Source organism: Aotus nancymaae, unplaced genomic scaffold (assembly GCF_030222135.1).
Source record: "Aotus nancymaae isolate 86718 unplaced genomic scaffold, 86718_ANA_hifiasm-v0.15.2.pri h1tg000010l, whole genome shotgun sequence".
NCBI lineage: Eukaryota > Metazoa > Chordata > Mammalia > Primates > Aotidae > Aotus > Aotus nancymaae.
The window spans coordinates 20,793,614-20,821,385 of NW_026988421.1; the positions used below are offsets into that span (position 1 = coordinate 20,793,614).

Genomic DNA, 27,772 nt, shown 5'->3' on the forward strand with positions numbered 1-27,772 from the left:
GATTTTTTGCCCATAACTATCTTTTCTTATTTTCCTAAGTCATACAGTAAGTAGCATGACAAGTTTCTCTCTGTATTAGTCCCCAAATACTTAAGATTCAAAGAACATTACAAGGTGGTGTTCATACAAATTTTCATTTATAAAATAGTTTTTATTTATGGATACATTAAAAAATTATCTAGGCCTCAACCTACAGAGGTTCTGATTTAGAAGACCTAGAATGGGACCCAAACGTATAAATTTGGAAAATGCTAGCACCTGATTTTAATAGATTTCCCCACATAACCACTAGAACTCATTTGATCATCATGACAATTCTATGTACTAATTCTGTGTTACAGTGTGCATTTACAGAGGAGCAATCTGAGGCTGAGAGAGCCAAGCGGCTTGTCCAAAGTCATATGCTAGAAGCCAAGTCTCCAATTACATTATGTAAAACTGTCTAAGCCTAATATTACTCATACGATTGCTAAAATGTGTTAATTTGGTAAATTTACTTGTAAATTTTAAGTTACCTGTATTATTCAGTTTTAAACATATAAATGATCTGTTAATAGCATGACTCTTACAACTGCCCTAAAGGTAAATAGAAAGATAATGAATAATATTTATTTAGCTACTGTGAACTAGCTATCTGTATTATGCTGGCACATTAGAATAGCATGGCTTTTTAAATATCTATCACAAAAAGTGATCTGGTGGAAATTCCATTGTGCTGTCTTTGGAGTGAAAAGTACTACGTCTCATTAGTCAGCACTTGTGAGCCTTTGGGCTTATGGTACACAGCACTTCAGAATCACTGGACTTCAGTACTGCTTCAATACAAACTTCATAGAACCAAAAAAAAAAAAAAAAAGGACAAAATTATCCTTGATTATGACAGTATTTAAGGTTTTTATTCTTTTTCAATTTCAAATCAAATATTTCCAAATCAGTATTTCATGCTTCATTAGCAGCTACTATTTTAAAAGCACTAATGATATACAAGACATCATGCTAAGTGATTTACATATTTATTCTATTTAATACTCACCACTACCTTAGTGAGGGAACTATTACCTCCATCTTGCAGATGAGGAAAACAAGACCTAGAAAAGTTTACCAACTTCCCCAAATTGACAACAGCAGGTAGAATTTGAATGCCCTTGCTCTTTTAACTTTGCTTTTCATTTAACCTATATTTACGTACCTTATATAAAAATTTCAGCCAGGCGCAGTGGCTCACATTTGTAATCTCAGCACTTTGGGAGGCCAAGGCGGGCAGATCACTTCATGTCAGGAGTTCGAGACCAGCCTGGCCAGCATGGTGAAACCCCATCTCTACTAAAAACACAAGAATTAGCGGGATACAGTGGTGCATGCCTGTAGTCCCAGCTACCTGGGAGGCTGAGGCAGGAGAATGGCTTGAACCGGAGAGGCGGAGGTTGCAGTGAGCCAAGATCACGCCATTGTACTCCAGCCTGGGTGACAGAGCAATACTGTCTCAAAAAATAAATAAATAAAATCACTTTAGATGAGATGTTATATCCTTCAAAGCTTTTGATCCTCCCTGTCACTAGCATTATATACAGATGACCCTTGAACATGGGAGGTTAGGGACACCAGCCTCCCACACAGTCAAAAAAAAAAAAATCTATGTATAACTTTCAACTCTCCCCAAATATTAATAGCCTACTGTTGACTGGAAGCCTTACTGATAGCATAAACAGTAGATTAACAAATATTTTGTATATTATATGTATTATGTACTGTACTCCCACAATAAAGCAAGCTAAAGAAAATATTAAGAAAAACACATATACAGTAATGTACTGTATTTATTAATACCATAAATTTATGTCTTCTGTTTACAAGATGAATCATTTGTTTGAAATGGTGGCAACAGCAGCTGCAGACCTCGATCGATGGTACATATCAAGCAATTCAACTTTTTCTTAGGATGTCATGACTTTTCTCTGCTTCTTGAAAGCATCACTAGCAGCACTTTTTGTCTCATGGTGTTATTCAAGGTTTACAGTACTGTACTAGACAGAAAGATACACGAGAATAGTGAGAGGTCGCTTTTTACTGAAATATGCAATTTACAGAAAAGGTGAACTGTTCACACAGATGATTAGCATCACACAGCTTTTTAAGTAAATATTCTGAACACTTAAGCTCACGGCAACAGCAACAAGAGGTGGCTACATGATTAATACAAGACTACAGTATGTACTACAGTTAATTTTATGCAGCTATGATTTAATACAGCCTTTTTAAATTTATTTACATTTCTCTCAACTGTGACAGTGCCATGTATGGTCTCTGTGTGCCTAAGTTTTGATAAATTTTAACTTTTTATATAAGATGTGTGTATATTTTATGGTAGAACTAGCATTTATTTATTTATTTATTTATTTTGGAGACAGAGTCTCACTGTGTCGCCCAGGTTGGAGTACAGGGGCATGATAATCGGCTCACTGCAACCTCTGACTCCCAGGTTCAAGTGATTCTCCTGCCTCAGCCCTCCAACTAGCTGGGACTACAGGCGCCCGCCATCATGCCTAGCTAATTTTTGTATTTTTAGTAAAGACAGGGTTTCACTATGTTGGCCAGGCTGGTCTTGCACTCCTGGCCTCGTGATCCACCTGCCTCAGCCTCCCAAAGTGCTAGGATTACAGGCGTGGACCACCACATCCGGCCAGGTACTTTATTTCAAACTACCTAGTGTTTGAGAAAAGTATTTTCAACTAAGTAGACAACTAGTTCCCCACACCTTGAAATAAGGTCTGGAACTGCTTTACAGTAAGATCCCACCGGTAAGACTGTAGTCAAAATTCAATCTTTGCCAAATGCACATGGCAATCTATTTTGAGGACTGATTATGCATAGTTATACGTATAGTTTTACTATGAGTGTAGCACTTTTAGAAACAGCATTTGATAAGATCATAAAGTAACCTAGTTCCAAAGTATAAATCACATAGTTTCATTTTTAAAAGGATCTTTGTTATTGAATCTCATGAGAGAAATCTGAAGACTCTCTGCTATCTCCTATTTTGACACTTACTACTTTAGTCTACAATTTTATTTTGAAGGATTGTATTTGTTCTCCTCCCCATTAAATCACTAACTGTATCTGAAATGAAAATTTCATTGGTGTTACTTAGCAGCTATGGATGCTTTATGAATATTTTTAACATTTTGAAGCTCATGTAAAGACTGCAGCACCTATGTTACATTAAACAAATAATATGAAGTACTTGTCTTGATTTTTTATGGAAAATTCTAGGTTCCTAGTTGATTCATCTCTCAAAAAGCGTACAATAAGCATCAATCAAGTAAAAAGTTCTAGAAACAGGAAGACAAAAATAAATGATTCTCACTATCAAGGAGCCAATGGTCTAACAGGCCAGAAGACACAATAATAAAAAATGATAATTTCTCATATAAGCTGTCCTAATATAATCAATCTATAAACTTTCATTTATAGAATCAGAAGTTTCCTTTTTCTAAGTGTTCAACAAATTTTTTTTTTTGAAACAGAGTCTTGCTCTGTCGCCCAGTCTGGCGTACAGTGGCGCTATCTCGGCTCACTGCAACCTCCGCTTCCCGGGTTCAAGTGATTCTCCTGCATCAGCCTCCTGAGTAGCTGGGACTACAGGCACGTGCTACCACACCCAGCTAATTTTTGCATTTTTAGTAGAGACAGGGTTTCACCATATTGGTCAGGCTGGTTTTGAACTCCTTACCTCATGATCCGCCTGCCTCAGCCTCCCAAAGTGCTGGGATTACAGGTGTGAGCCATCCACGCCTGGCCTGTTTAACAAATTTTATAAGATTCATATCTTCCCTAATTCTCACACCTCTTAAGTCAAAACTAATCTTTCCTCTGAGCTACCACAGCTCTTAATTTGTACTTTTTACTGTGGTTATTTAAGCACACAGTGTGTCTTCTCCATTGACTAAATATTCCTTGAGAAAAAGGATCTATTTCTGATCTATTGTTGTATCCCCCATAGTGTTTAGTATCAACAAGAATTAAAATATTTATTGAATGAAGAATTTAGAGTCCTGATGCAATAATCTGAAAGTAACATCTTAGTTTCAAGAAACTAACATAATTTCTACAATTTCCCAATCTACTCTTAGGAGAACTTATGCAGTGGAAAAATGTGGCTCCAATAGTGATCCCTCTCCCTAAGAAATATATGTTCATTTTACTGTATCATTCTTACCAAGCTATTCATTCATGGTTAAAAAAGTAAGAATAAAGCAACAGGCTGTTAAGTTAACCCTAAAAATGGAATAACAGCAAATAGTTGAGTGAACTCTCTAGAAACATCCAAATGCAACTTTCATAGTATATAGGTAGAAAGTCATAAAAAAAAAAATATCAGCCATAGTTAAAAATCATAGTTTGTTAAAACCTGGGAGGGGATCAATTTCTTTATATGCTATAGGTTTCTCTAAAGAACATTAACTCAGATGCTGGTTAAAAGAAATAGTCAGAAGAGAAGTCCACCTGTAAAGGCCAAGCAGTTCAACTGAAAACTGGAATGGCTGTATAACCACACACACCAAGATCTCCAGCACCGAATTAAAACACAAACAAAATTACTATGTCCTCCGTAGGCTATTTTACAGCCTGCAAGTAAGTTTTTAAAGCCAACATTCTTGGTCACTGAACCAAGATTAATCATTACTAGCCCAGTGCATACCATTTGCTGAAAAGCTGAAATACATGATCATTCATGAAAAATAAAATTAAACATGACCCACTGAAACTCTGAATTAGAAAAATATGCATTCTATGTTTTCCCCTCAAAGTTTTCCTAACTACTTTGAATAAAAATTAATTTAAATTATCTTGGTATGTGTATACGTTAGACAAAGAACAAAATCAAACTGCTTTACCATTACTGGAAACTTTCTCATGAAATAACTGGATGATAGAAATTGAAACAGTACTTATTTGTAAATACCAGAATTAGATTTGGTTCCCAAGCCTAAGAATAAAAAAACTGATGGAAAAAAAGAGTACCAGACAAAACTCATTATTAAGACTATTAATATTTTATTAGTGTGCTAATTCTAATTTTTTCTAGCTAATATCAAATTCCACATTCCATGTTATTAGACTTTATTAGATTATTTGATTAAAGATAGCATTATTTTAATTGAAATAAATTTTCTTTTTAAAATCATGAGGGGCTTTTTTGGTAAAAGATGTATAGGATTAATTCTCAGCTCACCTAAAATATACTTATAAACACCTCTAAGTCACTTGAGCAAGACTCACACACATGAACAAGAAAGGCTTTACTTGCACTAGGAAAGTCCCCTGAATGCCTGGGCTCTTTGTCATCTCCTGGCTGCCTTATTATCACTGCCCTCACCCAAGTGGTATAGAATGTTTAAAATAACTAGTAGTTATTTTAATATAATTATGCTCCAAATCACCTTATTTTTCTTAATGTGGCACTAGTTTATTCACAGAATAGGTGGCTGTCTTCTAATTATGGCAAGCTTAAACAACACTATTTAAAAATTAAAACTACAGAAATACTTACCTACAAAGATCTAATCACAAAGTTTATTTCCAAAGAAATATGCTTCTCCTTTTACAAAAACTAAAGTCATAAAATCTTCCAGAAGAGGATTTTTATCTGGAAAAGGAATTTCTTCATACAGGGTCCTGGCTCCCAAGAGACGCTACAGACAAACTTTAAAATATTTTATTTGAATGCTCTCAAATATAAAAAACTATCCACCCATTTTTTGGGAGGAGAATCCATGGCCTTCATTAGTTCTTACAGAGGGTCTGTGATTCCAAAAGAATTTTAAAAGTAATCTAGCCTGGGAGTTTTAAGTACTGGTTTTGTTGCTACATGCCTATCAACTGTGAGGTATTTGTTGTGAGTAACTTGTTGCTGATTAAGTACGAAAATTTGTGAACTAGTTGCTTTTTAAATATATTAAAACAGAGCAGACCGAAGGTTATTGTTATAATAACATAGTTCTCACTTTCCTGCATTTCTTGTATGACGGAGAATCAGAGCAATGGAAATTGCCCATAATTCGAAGCACATCTGTGGAAATGTACTGAATGTGAACATCCTATGTCACATATAATCTAGCAGAAAAAAGTTTGAGAACTGCTAATTTGAACCAACCCTTTCATTTTACAGATGAGGAAACTTAGGCTCAGAGATGTTAAATGATTTGTTTGAAGTCACAAAGGGGTCTAACCTCAAGCAGGGCTTGAAATGGATCCCTACACGGGCATTTTCTTAGTCTGGATTGTTGCTGTGAAAAGGATGATTTTATACCTTAGAATTCAAAAAAGTTTCATCCCTGGTGTACTTCTCTCACTCTACACATTCACCTTGGACAACCTAATCTGCCTCCCACAACTTTAACTCTCAATTCTCCTGCTATTAATTTGCGGATCTGTTCTTTACAGTCCTGTCAAACTTCTAGCTTGTGCTCCAGATCTATACATCCAACTCCCTACTTAAAATCTCCTGCTGTGGTCTGCTGTCCAACTATCTCAACCTTCACATGTTGAAAAATCAAACTCTTATCACCCACACATTCTTCCAAAGAGAGACAACGAGGGAGACAGCATGAGCAAGAGACACAGCATGAGTGAGAGACAGAGAGGGACAGAGAGGGACAGAGAGGGATGGGGAAAGAGAGAGAGTGTTCTTTGTTCCAGTTTCCTTTCTCTATGCCAGAAACCTAGGCATTTCTTTAACCTGAACTTCACCACCATCATTCCTTCTATTTTACCATTTTTCCTTTCAGGAAATGTCTCTTCCTCTCTATCCCTGAGTCCGCTGATTTATTTCAGGCACTTATTCTGTCTCTCCTGGAATACTTTAGTAATCTCTTTACCTTGAACCTTGCTTCTCTCAATCCACTCTCAATACTGTTGCCAAAGGAAGATTTTTAAAACACAAATCTGACCACATCACTCCACTTCTTAAAAATCCTTCACTGGCTCCCTATTTCCCACAGAAAAAAGTCCAAATTCCAGAATATAGTATGTAAATGTCTCCACAGTATAGTCTTTGCTATAAAACTATCTGCTTTATACTGCAATGGAATAATGAGTACTTAGATATGTAATTAAGTACTAATTATGGATAATAATCATCAAAAATTACTGCATACATATAAATATATTAATTGGCTAAACTAAATTTGTGCTGTGTGTTCCTGCCAATGTCAATCCGTTCAATCATGTTTCAGGTAAGCTGGCCTATTAATCACCTTCTAGTCTTGGCAAAGGTTTTACATAATCTCCACTAGACTGATAAGAAAGCTGTTTAACATGTTCCTCTAAATATATTCTCACCCAAATCTCATTCAAACTAGCAACGTCTAACATATCTTTATGAGATAAAGTTTGGGAATCTGAACACACACACACACACACACACACACACACACAAAAAAAAAAAAAAAAAAAAACACTTTTCTAAAGATTTACCTAGCAACAGTGAGTATTTGCAGCAGGCAACCTCTAAGAAAAAGTCGCTAACCATCCCATCCTGGTATTCACAATTGTGGGTAGTCCCTTCTCACACTGTATCACAGTTGGTCTGAGAGAGCAATAGCAATAGAGCCAGAAGTGGTGGTATGTTTACAAGAATAGATGATTTTTAAATCTGGCTTCCATTTGGGTCCTCCCCCTCCTCCTACTTGTTCCTACTGCTGCCACCTTTTAAGAACACTCAGACTACCCTGTGATGAGGCTCGCTTAGCAAGGAACTGAGGCTCTCCACCATAAGCTCATGAGGAACTATGGCATGCCAACAAGAGGGAACTGAGAGGCAGCTTCTCCAGCCCCAGTCAAGCCTTGAAATGACTGAAGCCCCAGCCAGCAGCTTGACTGCAATGTCATGAAAGATCCTGAGCCAGAACAATCCAGCAAAGCTGATCTTGGATTCCTGATCCACAGAAACTGTGAGATAATAAATGTTTGTTGTCTGAAGCTGCTTAGTTTTGGGGTAATTTGTTATGTAGCAACAGATAACTAATACAGTGTTTTATGGTTTTGCTTTTTTCTTTAAACAGGATGCTCACTGTATGCTTTCCTACTGGAAATAACTTCAGCCAACAGTTTGTAATAGCTTCACTTTGATATCCATAATTAGCATTAATTTCAAAAGACAATCCTCCTAGATTATATCCAGGTGGCTGGGATTCTCTGCCACCAAATCATGCCTCAAGGCCAGGGCCACACTCCTCCTTCCTCATTAGTCCCTCTAAATTATGGCCCTGAACATTTTTTTTTTTACCTCACTAATTCAATCTCTTCTCCAATCAGTGCCTGAGTGCTTAAATTGGGGTAGGAAAACTTTTAAGTCAGAAGGTCTTCAAGGACTGGAGGTGATGGTAGGGGAGTAATTGAGTGGGGCAAGCAACAGCATGATTACTCTGGAAGAAGAAGAGCTAGGAAGGCTCAAAACCAGAAGCAATGTGCAAGGTGAGGGAGAGGGGCTGGCGAGAGTGGGCTTAAATATGATTCATACTCATTGTTACAATTAAAAACTACAGAAACATTTCTGATGAGTTTTTGAAAAGTTAAAAATCACCACAAATCTGCCAACGCAGAGAAAATCACTAGGAAACACTGTGGTAATATCCTCCGAACTCACATAAAGGTATCTATTCACATATACATGTACATTCATGTAATCAATTTTTTATATTACATGTTACAGCCTATCATTTAACATCTTTCTAAGCAAATAAACATCATTGTTAATGGCTGCATTATATTCTAATGTTGTATAATATGTGTAGTTCCTAACATTTATTTGACCAGTCTCTTTCAAACATGTCCAGTTTTTTCTAGTCTTTACTAGTTTACAGATACAAATTTCATCCTTATGCAGGTAACTTTTCACATTTGCACTCTGTAGTATACAGTACAAGTTCTTTGAAGTAGAATTATCGAGTCAATGAATACAAACATTTTAACATATATATGTATAATTGTGACCCTTCAGAAACAGTGTGTCAAGACAACATGCTTTTAAAGAGGAGCTAAAAGACTGCTTTTATAGTAGATAGGCTATCTTTCATATCTGTTTAAAAAGAACAGTTAATAATAAGACAGACTGTAAATTCTGCATATTCTAATAATACTTAATGATTAAGGACAAATGTTAAACAAATGTTTTAATAAAACAGCATACAAGGCCAGGCACGGTGGCTCACGCCTGTAATCCCAGCACTTTGGGAGGCCGAGGCCAGCGGATCACGAGGTCAAGAGATCGAGACCATCCTGGCCAACAGAGTGAAATCCCATCTCTACTAAAATGCAAAAATTAGCTGGGCATGGTGGCGTGCACCTGTAGTCCCAGCTACTAGGGAGGCTGAGGCAGGAGAATTGCTTGAAGCCGGGAGGCGGAGGTTGCAGTGAGCCAACATTGCACCACTGCACTCCAGCCTGGTGCTTGGCGAAAGAGCAAGACTCTGTCTCAAAAAAAAAAAAAAAAAAAAAACCCAGCATACAAAATTGTTTTTACGCTGCTAATCACAAAGATTATTTACCGTGCCTGGCCCCAGATTTGAGCTCTAGTTCTTAAAACCTACTATGGAGTCCTCCAGGGTCTCTCTCCTTCCTTACTGGCTGGCTGCAAAAGATCCAAGATGCAAGGCAGAATTCAAAGGCTCTGGGGCATGGGGGCCACCAGATGAATAAGCCTGGGTCTCAAGACAAACCCTCTTCTACCCTCACTTAGTCTACACTGAACTGCACATAAGTGGAAGACAAGTTGCTGAATTCTGGAGATATTTATCAGCATAGATAACCTACCTTAATATAAGAGGCTATCTCTGGGTAGTGGTTTATTGTTAATTTTTATCTACCAACTTGCTGTATTTTCCAACTATCTTATGAGTTTATTCTGTTTTTACAGTCAGAAACAAACATACATAAAACTAGTGCTGAATGCAGCATATGTTATGATACGGCAGTGTTTTCTTTAAATTTATACAAATTTTAAATCACCAAAATATGATTTTTAAAATAAATATTATATACAGTTTTTTCCCCTTCAGAGTCTCACTCTGTCGCCCAGGCTGGAGTGCAGTGGCACAATCTCGGCTCACTGCAACCTCTGTTTCCCAGGTTCTAGCAATTCTCCTGCCTCAGCTAACTGAGTAGCTGGGACTACAGGCACCCACCACCACACCTGGCTATTTTTTATATTTTTAGTAGAGACAGGGTATCACCATGTTGGCCAGGCTGGTCTCAAATTCCTAACCTCAAGTGATCTGCCTGCTTTGGCCTCCCAAAATGCTGGGATTACAGGCGTGAGTCACCTGCCTGGCCTATACAACTTAAGAAGCTGAACTAGCTGACTGTGCCACAAAATTTCATGCCAATATTAAAGAACAGCAGGAACCTGTGTTAAGACTGAAACCGTGGTCAACTGATGTGTGTTTAACTGGCTGTAAGGCTTTATTTAGGCAAGTCCAGGAAATGTTCTATTTCCTACCATATAAAACAAGAAATTATTTCCAACTAGTATTTTCTTATTATGTACCTAGTGCTCCCAGAATGCTCCATATCCTAGAAAATCCACCTCTTACCCTCAGAAATTAGAATCTGACCACTTATGGGAAGCAAAAAGCACTAGCCTAGTTAACTGTGGCCCAGGTAAAAAGCAGCTGTATTTTTTGCGGCTAACGCAATGGCTGTTTGAAGAGGAATATGCAAAAGATCTTTCTCTTCACCTAACATCTAACTCCAGAAGGCTAGTCATAACACTACTTTCTACTGCTGTGGAATGACCTGCACACTCCTCTATGAAATACTATCCCCGTGCCTTAAACAACAATATATACTTAGAAGATCACATATATGACAATACCTCAGAGAGTGAAAGCATCTACTTAAATATTGAAATATGACCATTTTAAAAGGAAGACATACTTTCTAAACTATGTAAGGGGATTATCACATGAGAAATATAACTTGGAGAAGGTATGAACGATTCCAAAACTGGTAAAGATATTCTCAATTATAATAATGAAACTGGACTCCATGGTACAATGCTGCCTCACTGTAGATGAAACCAGTGTAGGAAAAGCTAATAAGAAAGAGCTTCTGGGACAGTCCACAACAGATGACAGGTTGCTTTTTTTTCTTTTTGAGATGGAGTCTTGTTCTGTCTCCCAGGCTGGAGTGCAGTGGCCCAACCTCGGTTCATTATAACCTCTGCCTCCCAGGTTCAAGCGATTCTCCTCCCTCTGCCTCCAGAGTAGCTGGGATTACAGGCGCCCACCACCACACTCGGCTCATTTTTTGTATTTTTAGTAGAGAGAGGGTTTCACCAGGTTGACCAGGCTAATCTCCAACTCCTGACCTCAGGTGATCTGCCTGCCTCAGCCTCCCAAAGTCATGTGGGATAACAGGCGTGAGCCACCACGTCCAGCTGATGATAGGCTTTGATGGGGACGGTGGTGGCATAAGAGAGAAAATTCAGAGATTTCTTAGTCAAACAAAACCAGTGAGTCTCAAACTTGGTCTCAAACCAACAGCATCACCTGGAAACTTGTTAAAATGCAAATTATTGGGCCTTAGTTCAGACTTAACAATCAAAGTGTGGGGTGTGGCCTAGCAATCTATGGTTTAACAAGCCCTCCAGGTGCTTCCAATGCATGCTAAAGTCTGAGTACCACAGTCTAAAAGGATTCATACCATTACTGGTAGTAGAAAGGAAAAAGAGTCAAACTATAGGCAGCTAATAAAGCTCTGCAAGAGCTATTTCTGTTTATTCAGCAAGTTGAGCTTGGATTTAGAGCTTTTCATGGCACTTCTGTTGCTGGGCAGTTGCTTCCTGGTGGAGTCAGTTATCACTCTAATCATTAGGCTTCCTCTCCAAGCAATATCCTTCAGAAAAAAGGCTGTTCTAGTGAGTTTACTCCCTTTACCTGTAATTTATTTAAAACATGGGATGCTGATGGGTGGGGTTGAGGATAGAGCAGAGGTGGAAAAGGAATATCAATAAAGGTACAGCAGCAAGGGGGTGCTGAGATGATGAGATGGATGAGCTAATTACCTTACAGATCTTGTACCATCTAAGGAAACCCTAAGGACAAAAAGTTTATTTTATATTTCAATATGAAAGAATCCCTCCCTCAGAATTCTACTTTGTGTTTGATGGGCTGGTTATAAATACTACTTAGCATTAAACAGTCAACAAATGGTAAGCCAAAGCTAACAAACATGGTCTTCCAAATGCAACTGAAAATAAAGCATGTCTCATGATTTAGTTTGAGGGTTAATGGTAAAGAACTATTTTTTCTGGTAAGTTAACATTTATACATTACATGTTCCAAAACCTGAAACACGGCTGGTTAATCTTTTTTGGTTTAATTTATTTAATTTATGGATTGGCTTACATTTAGAAGCTTGTCTATACTTAGTATTTCCTATTACTCGCAAAATGACACAACTTTCCAGTTTTACAACCCGGGGATGATTCAGGAATCACATTTAGATATAACATTTTTTAAAAAACATTCTCAGAAGTCATTTTTAAGGAATTCACGGAAAGCAAAAATGCTTAAAATCCTTTATATTCAGATTAGAGAATATAAATAGTAGACTGGTATATGTAAGTAATTTGCTTATCTTTAGAGTATCGTCTAGGTTGAGAGTCTCAAAACCTCATTTAATATAACTGATTACATGGCAATATCTTGGATTACTGAAATCTTTGGTCTTCAAATGAGAATTATAGACTAGTTTAATTGCTGCTAAACCATTTATCTTATAACTTAAAATAATTATATTTCATTAATGAAAAAATATAATTTAAATTATAAAATAGCTTGCTAAAGAAACTACCTGGGTTATCAAAAATAAATGTAATTTTTTGAAACAAAAAATTGTATTTATAAAATATCAAAATGCCTCAAGATATATGTCAATATCAATTCAAAGACATACCCCATAAAAATGAACATTTCTATGTAAAATGGCCTTATGAATACTGATTTTTAAAACAAAAGCATTATATCCCCTAGACTGAGATATTTGTAACTACCAATTTTAATTGTGATATTTCAAAAATATAATAAAAAAAAAAACTCTGTTAAGATCTGTTAGCTCACCATTTAAGGGCGGTATTTTCCCTAAGAGTGTTCTGAGAAACAGGAGCTCCATAGGATGGAACTAGAGAGACTGATTTCATTAGACAGACTTCTGTGTTCTAGTGACATATTTGAGATACACTGAGTTTTAACAAAACAAGGCAAACCCTGCACTTAATTGCAGTACTTCTCAGTCTTTGCTATGCTAAGGTACAACATGAAACTTTAAGAGATGGCACAGAAAATAGTTTCCCAAACATATTTGGCACTATTTATCCTGAGAAATCTCTTAGAACTAATGATCCACATTAGTGGGAAATGCAGATGAGTTAATCCTAATAAACACTGGAGGCAACTAGCAAATTACGGTCCCAGCGACTCAAAATAGAAATTAAAAGCAGCTGAGTAGAGTACAATGAATTTATTGTCCCTATTATTTGCAAGAATGCACAAAGTATTTCCACTATATACATAATATTTGTACTATATACATTTTAATATAGCACTTATGAGAATTTTTAAATTAAAAATTAACTGGTTTTTAAGTAACTATACTTCAAGAACACTACTCCCTCTATGAAATCCCATTCCCCAGAAACAGGCCCATCTGATTAGTACAACTGATCTGCCAGCTGGATGGATCCCAAGTAAATTTCAAACCAGTACTTGGCAAAATATCCCTGTACCCAGCATTTTACATGGAACACAAATTAAAGATGCATTCTGGGACTGCCCTGAGAACCAAACAATTGTATGGCAACATGAACATATTCAGTTTATCCTCTCTATATTAAATTTGCTAGATGACCAGTTTAAACAATACTTCAAATGCTGTGCTTGAATTCTGCTTACATCTATTCTGTTATTAGTCTGTTGGCATCTAACACTGGATCGGAAAAGACTGCCATCTGGTAGTTATAGCAACCCTTCACTAACTTGGTCAGAAGTTGAAGACCATAAGCCTCAAACAAATGCAAACCAAGTTTATTATTATGAACATATCAAAATCTTCTTTTTGTAAAGCCATTCAACAGGGTTTTTCACTCGAAGAGAAACACTGTGCTCTCATACATTATATAATCGACCTATAAAAGTCAGGTTTTAAAGGAGTTAAAGGGATGAATGATTAAATTAAATGAGTAATTAGGTCCACATTCCCCTCACCCACAAGGCTGCCACTGTCTCTTTTATAAAGCCTAGGATGACAGCCAAATTGGCCCTATTTAAATTGGCTATTTAATTTAACTCTAACTTCTCTTAATCATAATGTGTGTGTTCTTGGGTACAAATTTTTTCCTCTCAATAAAGTTTCTGGTAGTCAATACTTTAGATGAAGAGTAAAATAATTAACAGTATAAAAACAGTAACAACATGTATACAGTATATGAGCACGCACAAAGTGTTTTCAAACTTAACATCATCTTATTCAATCAGGAAGGAAAGCCAGAGAAGTATTAATAGAATAGTGATTATCTCAGATTCTATACAGTTAGGGTAACGGTAGAGCTGAGAAAACTGAATCCATACCAGCTAGTTAGAAATTCTCTTTCTAGTATACTATACTTTCTTTCCTGAAATAGTATTTTACAGTTTACATAGCTATTATAAATATAATATGCATATACATGTATACTTCGCACTTTGAATTTGCCCCAGTATCCCTGCTGCTCACCTCCCCCTAGTCTGGTTTCCTTCATTTTTTGTCCTTCCTTTTCCTCCCCTTATCTTTCCAAAGTCACCACCACTTGCTTGAGCCTGAACCGAGGCAGAAGTGGATGAGTGAATGCAGGATCCACCCTTTAAGAGCACTCAAGAGTTGCGATCACATCTATTCTAGAGACTAGTATGCCAACACGTGGACTATTTTCCCGTGCTCTCATTCTTAATGCAACAATGTCAAGGACATGGCCATTAAGAGATGAACTAGGATTACATAAGTCTTATCCAGCTCAATATGCTTATTCTATCCCATTATTTTACTTCAACCCTCTTTGTCTATAAAAAGCCCTTTCCTTATATGGTCAGTCTCTGAAGTCCAAGATTTGATAATCCTGGTATTTAGAAAAGGAGACTCTTCTTGTATCTCTTCCTGAAGGCATCTGAAATATTTTTTGTGACTGATTTTCCAGGTGGGAAAGATGCTCTTTCATAGGCTTCAGATGATCTATACTGTTTAACAGGCTGCCAATAACATTAAATCTCTTGGAAGTTGCTAAGAGGGGAAACTTTAAATGTTCTTGCCATAAAAAATAAGTACTACTAAGGTAATACACATGTCAACTAGATTGATTTATGCATTCTCATAAATCATATTCCAAAACCTTATGTTCCAAATGTACACATTCCAAACCATGTTTCAGACAAAACATACATGATTTTCATTTGCCAATTTTTAAAAGTTACCTAAAAAAAAAAAAAGCTGCTCCCTCCTCAAGATGGCCGCTGAAGACGAGTTACTGCTGCCGTGGCTCCCAGAGCCGTTCGAAACCAGCAAACGGCTTCTAGACAAAGTAGAAGTGGCGACTGAACCCGCCGGTTCCCGGATAGTCCAGGAGAAGGTGTTCAAGGGCCTGGACCTCCTTGAGAAGGCTGCAGAAATGTTAAAGCAGCTCGACTTATTCAGCCGAAATGAAGATATGGAAGAGACTGCTTCCACTGATCTGAAGTATGTGTTGGTGTCAGCGTTTCAAGGAGCCCTCACCATGAAACAAGTCAACCCCAAGAAGCATCTAGATCATTTGCAGCGGGCTCGAGAACACTTTATAAACTAGTTAACTCAGTGCCGTTGCCATCATGTGGCAGAGTTTGAGCTGCCCACAACCAAGGACAACTCAGTTGAAAATCACACTGCTGATTCCTCCAGGGCTTATCCTAGCCTCATTGCTATGGTATCTCAAAGACAGGCTAAAATAGACAGATACAAGCAGAAGAAGGAGTTGGAGCATAGTTTGCCTACAATGAAATCTGCTGTGGAAACTGGTCAAGCAGATGATGAGCGAGTTCATGAATATTATCTTCTTCACCTTCAGAGGTGGATTGATATCGGCTTAGAAGCAAAATGGCAGGATCAAATTCACAGATAACAATATTAACCTTAAATATAAATGGGCTAAATGCCCCAATCAAAAGACACAGACTGGCAAATTGGATAAAAAGTCAAAACCCATGGGTGTGCTGTATCCAGGAAACCCATCTCATATGCAAGGATACACATAGGCTCAAAATAAAGGGATGGAAGAAGAGCTACCAAGCAAATGGAGAGCAAAAAAAAGCAGGAGTTGCAATCCTAGTCTCTGATAAAATAGACTCTAAACCAACAAAGATCAAAAGAGACAAAGAAGGGCATTACATAATGGTAAAAGGATCAATGCAACAAGAAGAGCTAATGATCCTAAATACATACATGCCCAATACAGGAGCACCCAGATACATAAACCAAGTTCTTAATGACCTACAAAGAGACTTAGACTCCCACACAATAATAGTGGGAGACTTTAACACTCCACTGTCAATATTAGACAGATCAACGAGACAGAAAATTAACAAGAATATCCAGGACTTGAACTCAGACCTGGAACAAGCAAACCTAATAGACATTTACAGAACTCTCCACCCCAAATCCACAGAATATACATTCTTCTCAGCACTGCATCACACCTACTCTAAAACTGACCACATAATTGGAAGTAAATCACTCCTCAGCAAATGCAAAAGAATGGAAATCATAACAAATAGTCTCTCAGACCACAGTGCAATCAAGTTAGAACTCAGAATTCAGAAACTTAACTCAGAACCACACAACTTTGTGGAAACTGAACAACTGGCTCTTGAATGTTGACTGGATAAACAATGAAACAAAGGCAGAAATAAAGATGTCCTTTGAAACCAACGAGAACAAAGACACAACATACCAGAATCTCTGGGACACATTTAAAGCAGTGTCTAGAGGAAAATATATAGCAATAAATGCCCACATGAGAAGCAAGGAAAGATCTAAAATTGACACCCTATCGTCAAAATTGCAAGAGCTAGAGAAGCAAGATCAAAAAAACTCAAAACCTAGCAGAAGACAAGAAATAACTAAGATCAGAGCAGAACTGAAGGAGATAGACACACAAAAAACCCTTCAAAAAATCAATAAATCCAGGAGCTGGTTTGTTGAAAAGATCAACAAAATAGACTACTAGTCAGATTAATAAAAAAGAAGGAGAGAATAATCAAACAGGTGCAATAAAAAATGAGAAAGGGGATATCACCACAGATTCCACAGAAATACAAACCACCATCAAAGATTACTATAAACAACTCTATGCACATAAACCAGTAAACCTGGAAGAAATGGATAAATTCCTGGACACTTACACCCTACCAAGCCTAAACCAGGAAGAAGTTGAAACCCTGATTAGACCAATAACAAGGTCTGAAGTTGAGGCAGCAATTAACAGCTTACCAACCAAAAAAAGCCCAGGTCCAGATGGGTTCACAGCCAAATTCTACCAGACATACAAAGAGGAGGTGGTAACACTCCTTCTGAAACTATTCCAAATAATCCAAAAAGAGGGAGTCCTCCCCAAATCGTTTTATGAGATCAACATCATCCTGATACCAAAACTCGTCAGAGACTCAAAAAGAAAAGAAAACTTCAGGCCAAATATCCATGATGAACATAGATGCAGAAATCTTCAATAAAATACTGGCAAGCCAATTGCAACAGCACATCGAAAAGCTTATCCACCATGATCAAGTAGGATTCATCCCGGGGATGCAAGGCTGGTTCAACATACGCAAGTCTATAAATGTAATTCACTACATAAACAGAGCCAAAGACAAAAACCACATGATTATCTCAATAGATGCAGAGAAGGCCTTTGACAAAATTCAACAGCCCTTTATGCCAAAAACTATCAATAAACTAGGTATCAACAGAACATATCTCAAAAAAATAAAAGCTATCTACGACAAAACCACAGCCAATATCATACTGAATGGGCAAAAACTGGAAGAATTCCCTTTGAAATCTGGCACTAGACAAGGATGCCCTCTCTCACCACTCCTATTCAATATAGTATTGGAAGTTCTAGCCAGAGCAATCAGGCAAGAAAAAGAAATAAAGGGTATTCAATTAGGAAAGGAGGAAGTCAAACTGTCTCTATTGGCAGACGACATGATTGTATATTTAGAAGACCCTATAGTCTCAGCCCAAAATCTCCTGAAACTGATAAGCAACTTCAGCAAAGTCTCAGGATACAAAATCAATGTGCAAAAATCACAAGCATTCCTATACATCAATAACAGACTTAAAGAGAGCCAAATCAAGAACGAACTGCCATTCACAATTGCTACAAAGAGAATAAAATACCTAGGAATGCAACTAACAAAGGATGTAAAAGACCTCTTCAAGGAGAACTACAAACCACTGCTCAACGAAATAAGAGAGGACACAAACAGGTGGAGAAACATTCCATGCTCATGGTTAGGCAGAATCAATATCGTGAAAATGGCCACACTGCCCAAAGTAATTTATAGATTCAATGCTATCCTCATCAAGCTACCAATGACCTTCTTCACAGAACTGGAAAAAACCACTTTAAACTTCATATGGAACCAAAAGACAGCCCGCATAGCCAAGTAAATTCTAAGCAAAAAGAACAAAGCTGGAGGCATCATGCTACCTGACTTCAAACTATATTACAAGGCAACAGTCATCAAAACAGCATGGTACTGGTAACAAAACAGAGATAGACCAATGGAACAGAACAGAGGCCTTAGAGGCAACGCCACACATCTACAACCATCTGATCTTTGACAAACCTCACAAGAACAAGCAATGGGGAAAGGATTCCCTGTTTAATAAATGGTGTTGGGATAACTGGCTAGCTATGTGCAGAAAGCAGAAACTGGACCCCTTCCTGACACCTTACACTAAAATTAACTCCAGATGGATTAAAGACTTAAACCTAGTCAAAACCATTCAGGACATAGGCATAGGCAAGGAATTAACGACTAAAACAACAAAAGCATTGGCAACAAAAGCCAAAATAGACAAATGGGATCTAATTAAACTCCAGAGCTTCTGCACAGCAAAAGAAACAATCATTAGAGTTAACCAGCAACCAACAGAATGGGAAAAAATTTTTGCAATCTACTTATCTAACAAAGGACTTATATCCAAAATCTACAAAGAACTAAAACAGATTTACAAGAAGAAAACAAACCCATTCAAGAGTGGGCAAAGGACATGAACAGACACTTTCCAAAAGAAGACATACATGAAGCCAACAAACATACGAAAAAATGCTCATCATCACTGGTCATTAGAGAAATGAAAATCAAAACCACATTGAGATACCATCTCATGCCAGTTAGAATGGCGATCATTAAAAAATCTGGAGACAACAGATGCTGGAGAGGATGTAGAGAAATAGGAAAACTTTTACACTGTTGGTGGGAGTGTAAATTAGTTCAACCATTGTGGAAGACAGTGTGGCGATTCCTCAAGGACCTAGAAATAGAAATTCCATTTGACCCAGCAATCCCATTACTGGGTATATACCCAAAGGATTATAAATCATTCTATTATAAGGACACATGTACACGTATGTTCACTGTAGCACTGTTTACAACAGCAAAGACTTGGAACCAACCCAAATGCCCATCGATGATAGACTGGACAGGGAAAACGTGGCACACATACACCATGGAATACTACGCGGTCATAAAAAACGATGAATTTGTGTCCTTTGTAGGGACATGGATGAACCTGGAAACCATCATTCTCAGCAGACTGACACAAGAACAGAAAATCAAACACCACATGTTCTCACTCATAGGTGGGTGTTGAACAATGAGAACACATGGACACAGGGAGGGGAGCATCACACACTGAGGTCTTTGGAGAGGGTCCAGGGGAGGGACAGTGGGGGTTAGGGAGTTGGGGAGGGATAGCATGGGGAGAAATGCCAGATATAGGTGATGGGGATGGAGGCAGCAAACCATACTGCCATGTATGTACCTATGCAACAATCCTGCATGTTCTTTACATATACCCCAGAACCTAAAATGCAATAAAATATGTATTTTTTAAAAAAAAAGAAAAAAAAGTTTAAAAAAAAAAGCTTAAGTCTCTTTATTAACATTTAGGCCACTCACTAGGTAGGTTAGGAGGGTGGTGCATTAAAGTCATCCACCAAGACAAAGGAAAACAGCTTAAGGATCCTAAGTATTGATCAGTCAACACCATTTGACAAGAGACTCCTTTACACAGTATTCCGCTTCGTGATAAAGGACACGCATAGGAAATAAAAACATAATGAGGAGAGTATAATATAGCTGAAAGAACACTGGTTCTAGAACCAGGCTGACTTGGGCTGGAATTCCATTCTGCCACCTACTAGCTGCCAGGGCAAAGTCACAATGTATCTGAATCTATTTCTTCAAAATTTATAATATAAATCCTGAGGAACTGATGTGAGGAATCATGATTTTATGTAAAGTACCTAGCACAGTACCTCGTACATGGCAGGTGCCCAACAGATAATAGTTGTAAGTTTATTTTATTTTTTTTTTATTTTTTGAGAAGGAATTTCGCTCTTGTTGCCCAGGCTGGAGTGCAATGGCGCGATCTCAGCTCACCGAAACCTCTGCCTCATGGGTTCAAGAGATTCTCCTGCCCCAGCCTCCCCAGTAGCTGGGATTACAGGCATGCACCACCACGCCTGGCTAATTTTGTATTTTTAGTAGAGAGGAGGTTTCTCCATGTTGGTCAAGGCTGGTCTCCAATTCCTACCTCAGGTGATCCGCCTGCCTCAACCTCCCAAAGTGCTAGGATTACAGGCATGCACCACCACGCCTGGTCTTATTAATTTATTTTTTATCACCCATTTTCAAGGAGCTGGTCAGGAGTTAGCAACCATTAGAGCTAGTGGATGGAGCAAGTAATTCAGTTTTGTTTTTTAAACTTCATCAGTGGGAGTTAGAGAAGGAATAGAGGTTGCTTGTAGGCAATAGCTCTCAAAACAGCACTGTAGCACTGTAATACAAATTGGCCCAGCCAAGTCAGCTGGAATAGCTGTAGCTAATGTAATCAATATAAAAAGCAGTTATTTTGTGTTCTTTTTCTTGTAGTAGGTCTTCAAAATCTATGTATTTTTATAATTATAGCACATCTCAATTAGGACTAGCCACATTTCAAGTGGTAAACAGCCACACACAGCTAGTGGTTACCATAATGACAGTGGCACTCTATAATTCTGGCACTAAGCCTGGGCCCATTCTAAAGACCCTACCCTAATATCTGTTTCACAGGTTAGCCTAGATCCATGCCACTTAAAATCATCTCACAAATCTCTAGGTTACCAGGATAATCTACCTGCCTAGATTACTATAGAACACCTGTATATCAAAAGCTCACAGTCAGCTTGACAAACATATACACAAGTATGTAACTAGTAATAGCTGTCAGGTTTCAGATATTGGTGGAGAAATGCCAATCACATAAAAATCAACACTTCCAATGCAAAAGAACAGAAACCATAACAAACAGTCTCTCAGACCACAGTGCAATCAAGTTAGAACTCAGAATTCAGAAAACAACCCAGAACCACACAGCTTCATGGAAACTGAACAACTTTCTCCTGAATGTTGACTGGATAAACAACGAAATGAAGCCAGAAATAAAGATGTTCTTTGAAACCAACGAGAACGAAGACACCGCATACCAGAATCTCTGGGACACATTTAAAGCAGTGTCTAGAGGAAAATATATAGCAATAAGTGCCCACATGAGAAGCAAGGAGAGATCTAAAATTGACACCCTATCGTCAAAATTGAAAGAGCTAGAGGAACAAGATCAAAAAAACTCAAAACCTAGCAGAAGACAAGAAATAACTAAGATCAGAGCAGAACTGAAGGAGATAGACACACAAAAAACCCTTCAAAAAATCAATAAATCCAGAAGCTGGTTTTTTGAAAAGATCAACAAAATAGACAGACCACTAGCTAGATTAATAAAAAAGAAAAGAGAGAATAACCAAATAGATGCAATAAAAAGTAAGAAAGGGGATATCACCACAGATTCCACAGAAATTCAAACCATCATCAGAGATTATTACAAACAACTCTATACACATAAACTAGAAAACCTGGAAGAAATGGATAAATTCCTGGACACTTGCCTCTTCCCAAGCCTAAACCAGGAAGAAGTCGAAACCCTGAATAGACCAATAACAAGGTCTGAAGTCGAGGTAGCAATTAAGAGCCTACCACCCAAAAACAGCCCAGGTCCAGACGGGTTCACAGCCGAATTTTACCAGACATACAAAGAGGAGCTGGTACCATTCCTTCTGAAACTATTCCAAATAATCCAAAAAGAGGGAATCCTTCCCAAATCGTTTTATGAGACCAACATCATCCTGATACCAAAACCTGGCAGAGACTCAACAAGAAAAGAAAACTACAGGCCAATATCCATGATGAACATTGATGCAAAAATCTTCAATAAAATACTGGCAAGCCGATTGCAACAGCACATCGAAAAGCTTATCCACCATGATCAAGTAGGATTCATCCCGGGGATGCAAGGCTGGTTCAACATACGCAAGTCTATAAACGTAATTCACCACATAAACAGAACCAAAGACAAAAACCACATGATTATCTCAATTGATGCAGAGAAGGCCTTTGACAAAATTCAACAGCCCTTTATGCCAAAAACTATCAATAAACTAGGTATTGACGGAACGTATCTCAAAATATTAAAAGCTATTTACGACAAACCAACAGCCAATATCATATTGAATGGGCAAAAACTGGAAGAATTCCCTTTGAAATCTGGCAGTAGACAAGGATGCCCTCTCTCACCATTCCTATTCAATATAGTACTGGAAGTTCTAGCCAGAGCAATCAGGCAAGAAAAAGAAATAAAGGGTATTCAATTAGGAAAGGAGGAAGTCAAATTGTCTCTCTTTGCAGACGACATGATTGTATATCTAGAAGACCCCATCGTCTCAGCCCAATATCTCCTGAAACTGATAAGCAACTTCAGCAAAGTCTCAGGATACAAAATCAATGTGCAAAAATCACAAGCATTCCTATACATCAATAACAGACTTAAAGAGAGCCAAATCAAGAACGAACTGCCATTCACAATTGCTACAAAGAGAATAAAATACCTAGGAATACAACCAACAAGGAACGTAAAGGACCTCTTCAAGGAGAACTACAAACCACTGCTCAACGAAATAAGAGAGGACACAAACAGATGGAGAAACATTCCATGTTCATGGTTAGGAAGAATCAGTATCATGAAAATGGCCATACTGCCCAAAGTAATTTACAAATTCAATGCTATCCCCATCAAGCTACCAATGACCTTCTTCACAGAACTGGAAAAAACCACTTTAAACTTCATATGGAACCAAATGAGAGCCCGCATAGCCAAGTCAATTCTAAGCAAAATGAACAAAGCGGGAGGCATCACACTACCGGACATCAAACTATACTACAAGGCTACAGTAATCAAAACAGCATGGTACTGGTACCAAAACAGAGATATAGACCAATGGAACAGAACAGAGGCCTCGGAGGCAACACAACATATCTACAACCAACCAATCTTTGACAAACCTGACAAAAACAAGCAATGGGAAAAGGATTCCCTGTTTAATAAGTGGTGTTGGGAAAACTGGCTAGCCACATGCAGAAAGCAGAAACTGGACCCCTTCCTGACACCTTACACTAAAATTAACTCCAGATGGATTAAAGACTTTAACATAAGACCTAACACTATAAAAACCCTACAAGAAAATCTAGGCAAAACCATTCAGGACATAGGCATAGGCAAGGACTTCGTGACCAAAACACCAAAAGCATTGGCAACAAAAGACAAAATAGACAAATGGGACTTAATCAAACTCCAGAGCTCCTGCAGAGCAAAAGAAACAGTCATTAGAGTGAATCGGCAACCAACAGAATGGGAAAAAATTTTTGCAGGTTACCCATCTGACAAAGGGCTGATATCCAGAATTTACAAAGAACTAAAACAGGTTTACAAGAAAAAAACAAACAAGCCCATTCAAAAGTGGGTGAAGGATATGAACAGATACTTTACAAAAGAAGACATACATGAGGCCAACAAACATATGAAAAAATGCTCATCATCACTGGTCATTAGAGAAATGCAAATCAAAACTACATTGAGATACCATCTCACGCCAGTTAGAATGGCGATCATTAAAAAATCTGGAGGCAACAGATGCTAGAGAGGATGTGGAGAAATAGGAACCCTCTTACACTGTTGGTGGGAGTGTAAATTAGTTCAACCATTGTGGAAGACAGTGTGGGGATTCCTCAAGGGCCGAGAAATAGAAATTCCATTTGACCCAGCAATCCCATTACTGGGTATATATCCAAATGATTATAAATTGTTCTACTATAAGGACACATGCACATGAATGTTCATAGCAGCACAGTTTACAATAGCAAAGACCTGGAACCAACCCAAATGCCCATCGATGATAGACTGGACAGGAAAAATGTGGCACATATACACCATGGAATATTATGCAGCCATCAAAAACGATGAGTTCGCGTCCTTTGTAGGGACATGGATGAACCTGGAGACCATCATTCTCAGCAAACTGACACAAGAACACAAAATCAAACACCGCATATTCTCACTCATAGGCAGTTGTTGAACAATGAGAACACATGGACACAGGGAGGGGAGCACTACACACTGGGGTCTGTTGGGGGGAAATAGGGGAGGGACAGCAGGGGGTGGGGAGTTGGGGAGAGATAGCATGGGGAGAAATGCCACATATAGGTGTAGGGGAGGAAGGCAGCAAATCACACTGCCACGTATGCACCTATGCAACAATCTTACATGTTCTTCACATGTACCCCAAAACCTAAAATGCAATAAAAAAAATTAAAAAAAAAAAAATCAACACTTCCTTGACTGCCTATCAGTAGAGTAAGTTCCCATCAGGTGAGCATCTTCAAAATTCCACAAACCTGAAAGAACTTTTAATAAATAAGAATCCTTAAGAGTGTTACTAAAATAAAGTACAAGTCTGGGCAATTTTTAAAGGCCAGTAATAACTTTAAAAATTCTTTATGTGTGATTTGTCAGGATATTCCACACATTTGGACAATCATACCTTAAGTTTGTTAAAATTCAACTAAACTGTAAGCAACTTTCAATCAGGTAAGAAAAGTCTTATCCTATGGTTTGCTTTTTTGCAATTCAAAAAATACTTTCAAAATACATAAAGTGCAACCAGATGGTACTGGCAAAAAAAAAAAAAAAAAACCCTGGATTTTCAAATGTGACTGATTTCCAAGAACATTACCACAGATGAGGCCTACACGTTGGTGAGCTTAAAGCTTTGGAAAGTCCTTATCTAATCATCTATTCAGAACTCGCCACATTTTCTCACTTTTCAATATTTCAAATTTTCAAATAAATATCTCAAAATATATAGCAAATCAGAAATATGATACATAGCAGAGGACTTCTCCTTAAGAGATTCAGAACACACTGTTACACAGCTAATGTCATAGAAAGTAAAAATTAATGTTAATACCAGAACAAGAACAACATGCCATTTGCGTTATAACATGAACTGTAGTTGCTAAGTGGCTGTTTTCTTCCATTTAGAGAAATTTTCCTTAGTTCCAACTACTACAAGTTTTTAATCATTAAAACAATCTATTACTCTGCATATTAAACTTGCAAAGTAGACATAAAATGTTTAAATTCAATTGCAATAACCACCGTGATAAAACTTTCAAAGAAATCTAAAGTGATGAATTTGTACCATATATAGGGAAAGATGAAAAGTTAATTGTGATTTTTTCTTAATTGAAACAAATTCAGAAGCATTTACTGATGCTATTAATGGAATAAATACATAGAAATAAAATAAGCAAAACTCATTTCTTCCTATTTAAACAATGCAGAGTATAAACGATTCTACATCATTACTTCCTGAACTTTTCAGATAAAAGTAATGAAAATCTCAACCACAATGCTTAGAGACTCATTTGCTCTGGTCAAACACCAATTTTGTGAAAAGGCTGTTTATTTAATATACTCCCACATTCATTTAAGGCTTTTCTCCTCTCTTCCGGTCTCGTAAGGGGAGATGGCAGTCAGGGATGTAAATAAGCAGCAAGGATTTATTCAATACATATTTAATGAGCACCTTCTATGTACCAAATATTATCTGTATTATACACTTTACATATGTCATCTCATATAATCCTCATAGCAGTTTGAGAGGTATTTTTTTAACCCCAATTCTATAGGTGAAGAAAATAAAAAGGCTCAGAGAAGGTAACTCACTTGTTGAAGGCCACAGGATTCTAAGATCTGATGTCAAAACCTGTCCCAACTTTTCTTCTACCACAATGTTTTCTACCCAAGCTCTCCCCTCACTTAAGCATAACCAACTGAACCTGCCCTCTGAAGTTTTCATTCAGTAACAGTTGCATTTCTTCAGCAGTACTAGCTTTTGGTTATGACGTAAAGCAAAAATAGTTAAAACTAACATGCCCAAGAATGGTTTAATGTGTATTTTTCCCCTCTGAAGTGTCTCATTTTCCATTCAGTTACAGAAGGAGTATACAAAGAGATGGCAAGACTTTAGTTCCCCCAAGAAAAACTGCTAGTAGAAGAATTCTCAACCCTGAGGTGGCATAAAAGAGAAAGATGTCGCCTGTAATCCCAGCACTTTGGGAGGCCGAGGTAGGTGGATCACGAGGTCAAGAGATCGAGACCATCCTGGCCAACATGGTGAAACCCTGTCTCTACTAAAAACATACAAAAATTAGCTGGGCATGGTGGTGTGCGCCTGTAGTCCCAGCTACTCGGGAGGCTGAGGCAGGAGAATTGCTTGAATCCAGGAGGCGGAGGTTGCAGTGAGCCAACATCACGCCACTGCACTCCCACCTGGTGCCTGGCGACAGAGCAAAAAATTTTATGCTGATTTTATGTTGAAATATCTTAAATATATTGGGTTAAATCAAATATATTGAAACTAATTTCATACCTGTTTGTTTAAAACGTTTTTAATGTGGCTACTAGAAAATTTTGAATTACATATATGGCTTACATTTTGGGGTGGAGAGAATAGTACTATTTCAGGGCCTTCCTATGAGACTTCAAATTACAACATGTGGGTAATTCTAGCTATTCCATCTGTACAAAAGGCATTACTAACAGAAGGCCTAATCCTTATGATTACAACTCTTGATAGCTCACTAGATTTTCTCTTAAAAGACAAACACTTTGGTAGGAGCCCACATTATTACTCTGATCAGAAATGTCAAATAAATTATTACATTAATAAGCTAACTAATGTAGTCTTCTCCCTCATTCCCCCAACTTTTTTTTTTTTTTTCCAGTAGAGACAGGATTTCACCATGTCGGCCAGGATGGTCTCAATCTCCTGACCTCATGATCTGCCCGCCTCGGCCTCCCAAAGTGCTAGGATTACAGGCGTGGGCCACCGCACCCGGCCATTCCCCCATCTTAAAAGCCATCTTTCCAATTTTTGGTTTCATATACTTCTTTTTTTTTTTTGAGACAGAGTCCTGCTCTGTCGCCCAGGCTGGAGTGCAGTGGCATGATCTTAGCTCACCACAACCTCTGCCTCCCGGGTTCAAGCGAT

At 37.8% G+C, this 27,772-nt stretch overlaps 1 protein-coding gene and 1 pseudogene across 7 annotated transcripts in view; one reads left to right on the top strand and one right to left on the bottom strand.

The window, feature by feature from the left end:
- The window catches only part of ADD3 (adducin 3), a 137,980-nt gene that overhangs the window by 88,237 nt on the left and 21,971 nt on the right, over nt 1-27,772 (bottom strand). Inside the window, exon 1 of one of the 7 annotated variants that reach the window (XM_064373886.1) lies at nt 1,190-1,207. The exons of the other annotated variants lie outside the window; for them this stretch is intronic. The gene's annotated coding sequence lies outside the window, so the exon portion shown is untranslated. Of the gene's footprint in view, nt 1-1,189; nt 1,208-27,772 lie in introns of those variants that run through there. 7 annotated transcript variants of the gene reach the window in all.
- LOC135273902 (immunoglobulin-binding protein 1-like) lies at nt 15,536-16,183 on the top strand (annotated as a pseudogene).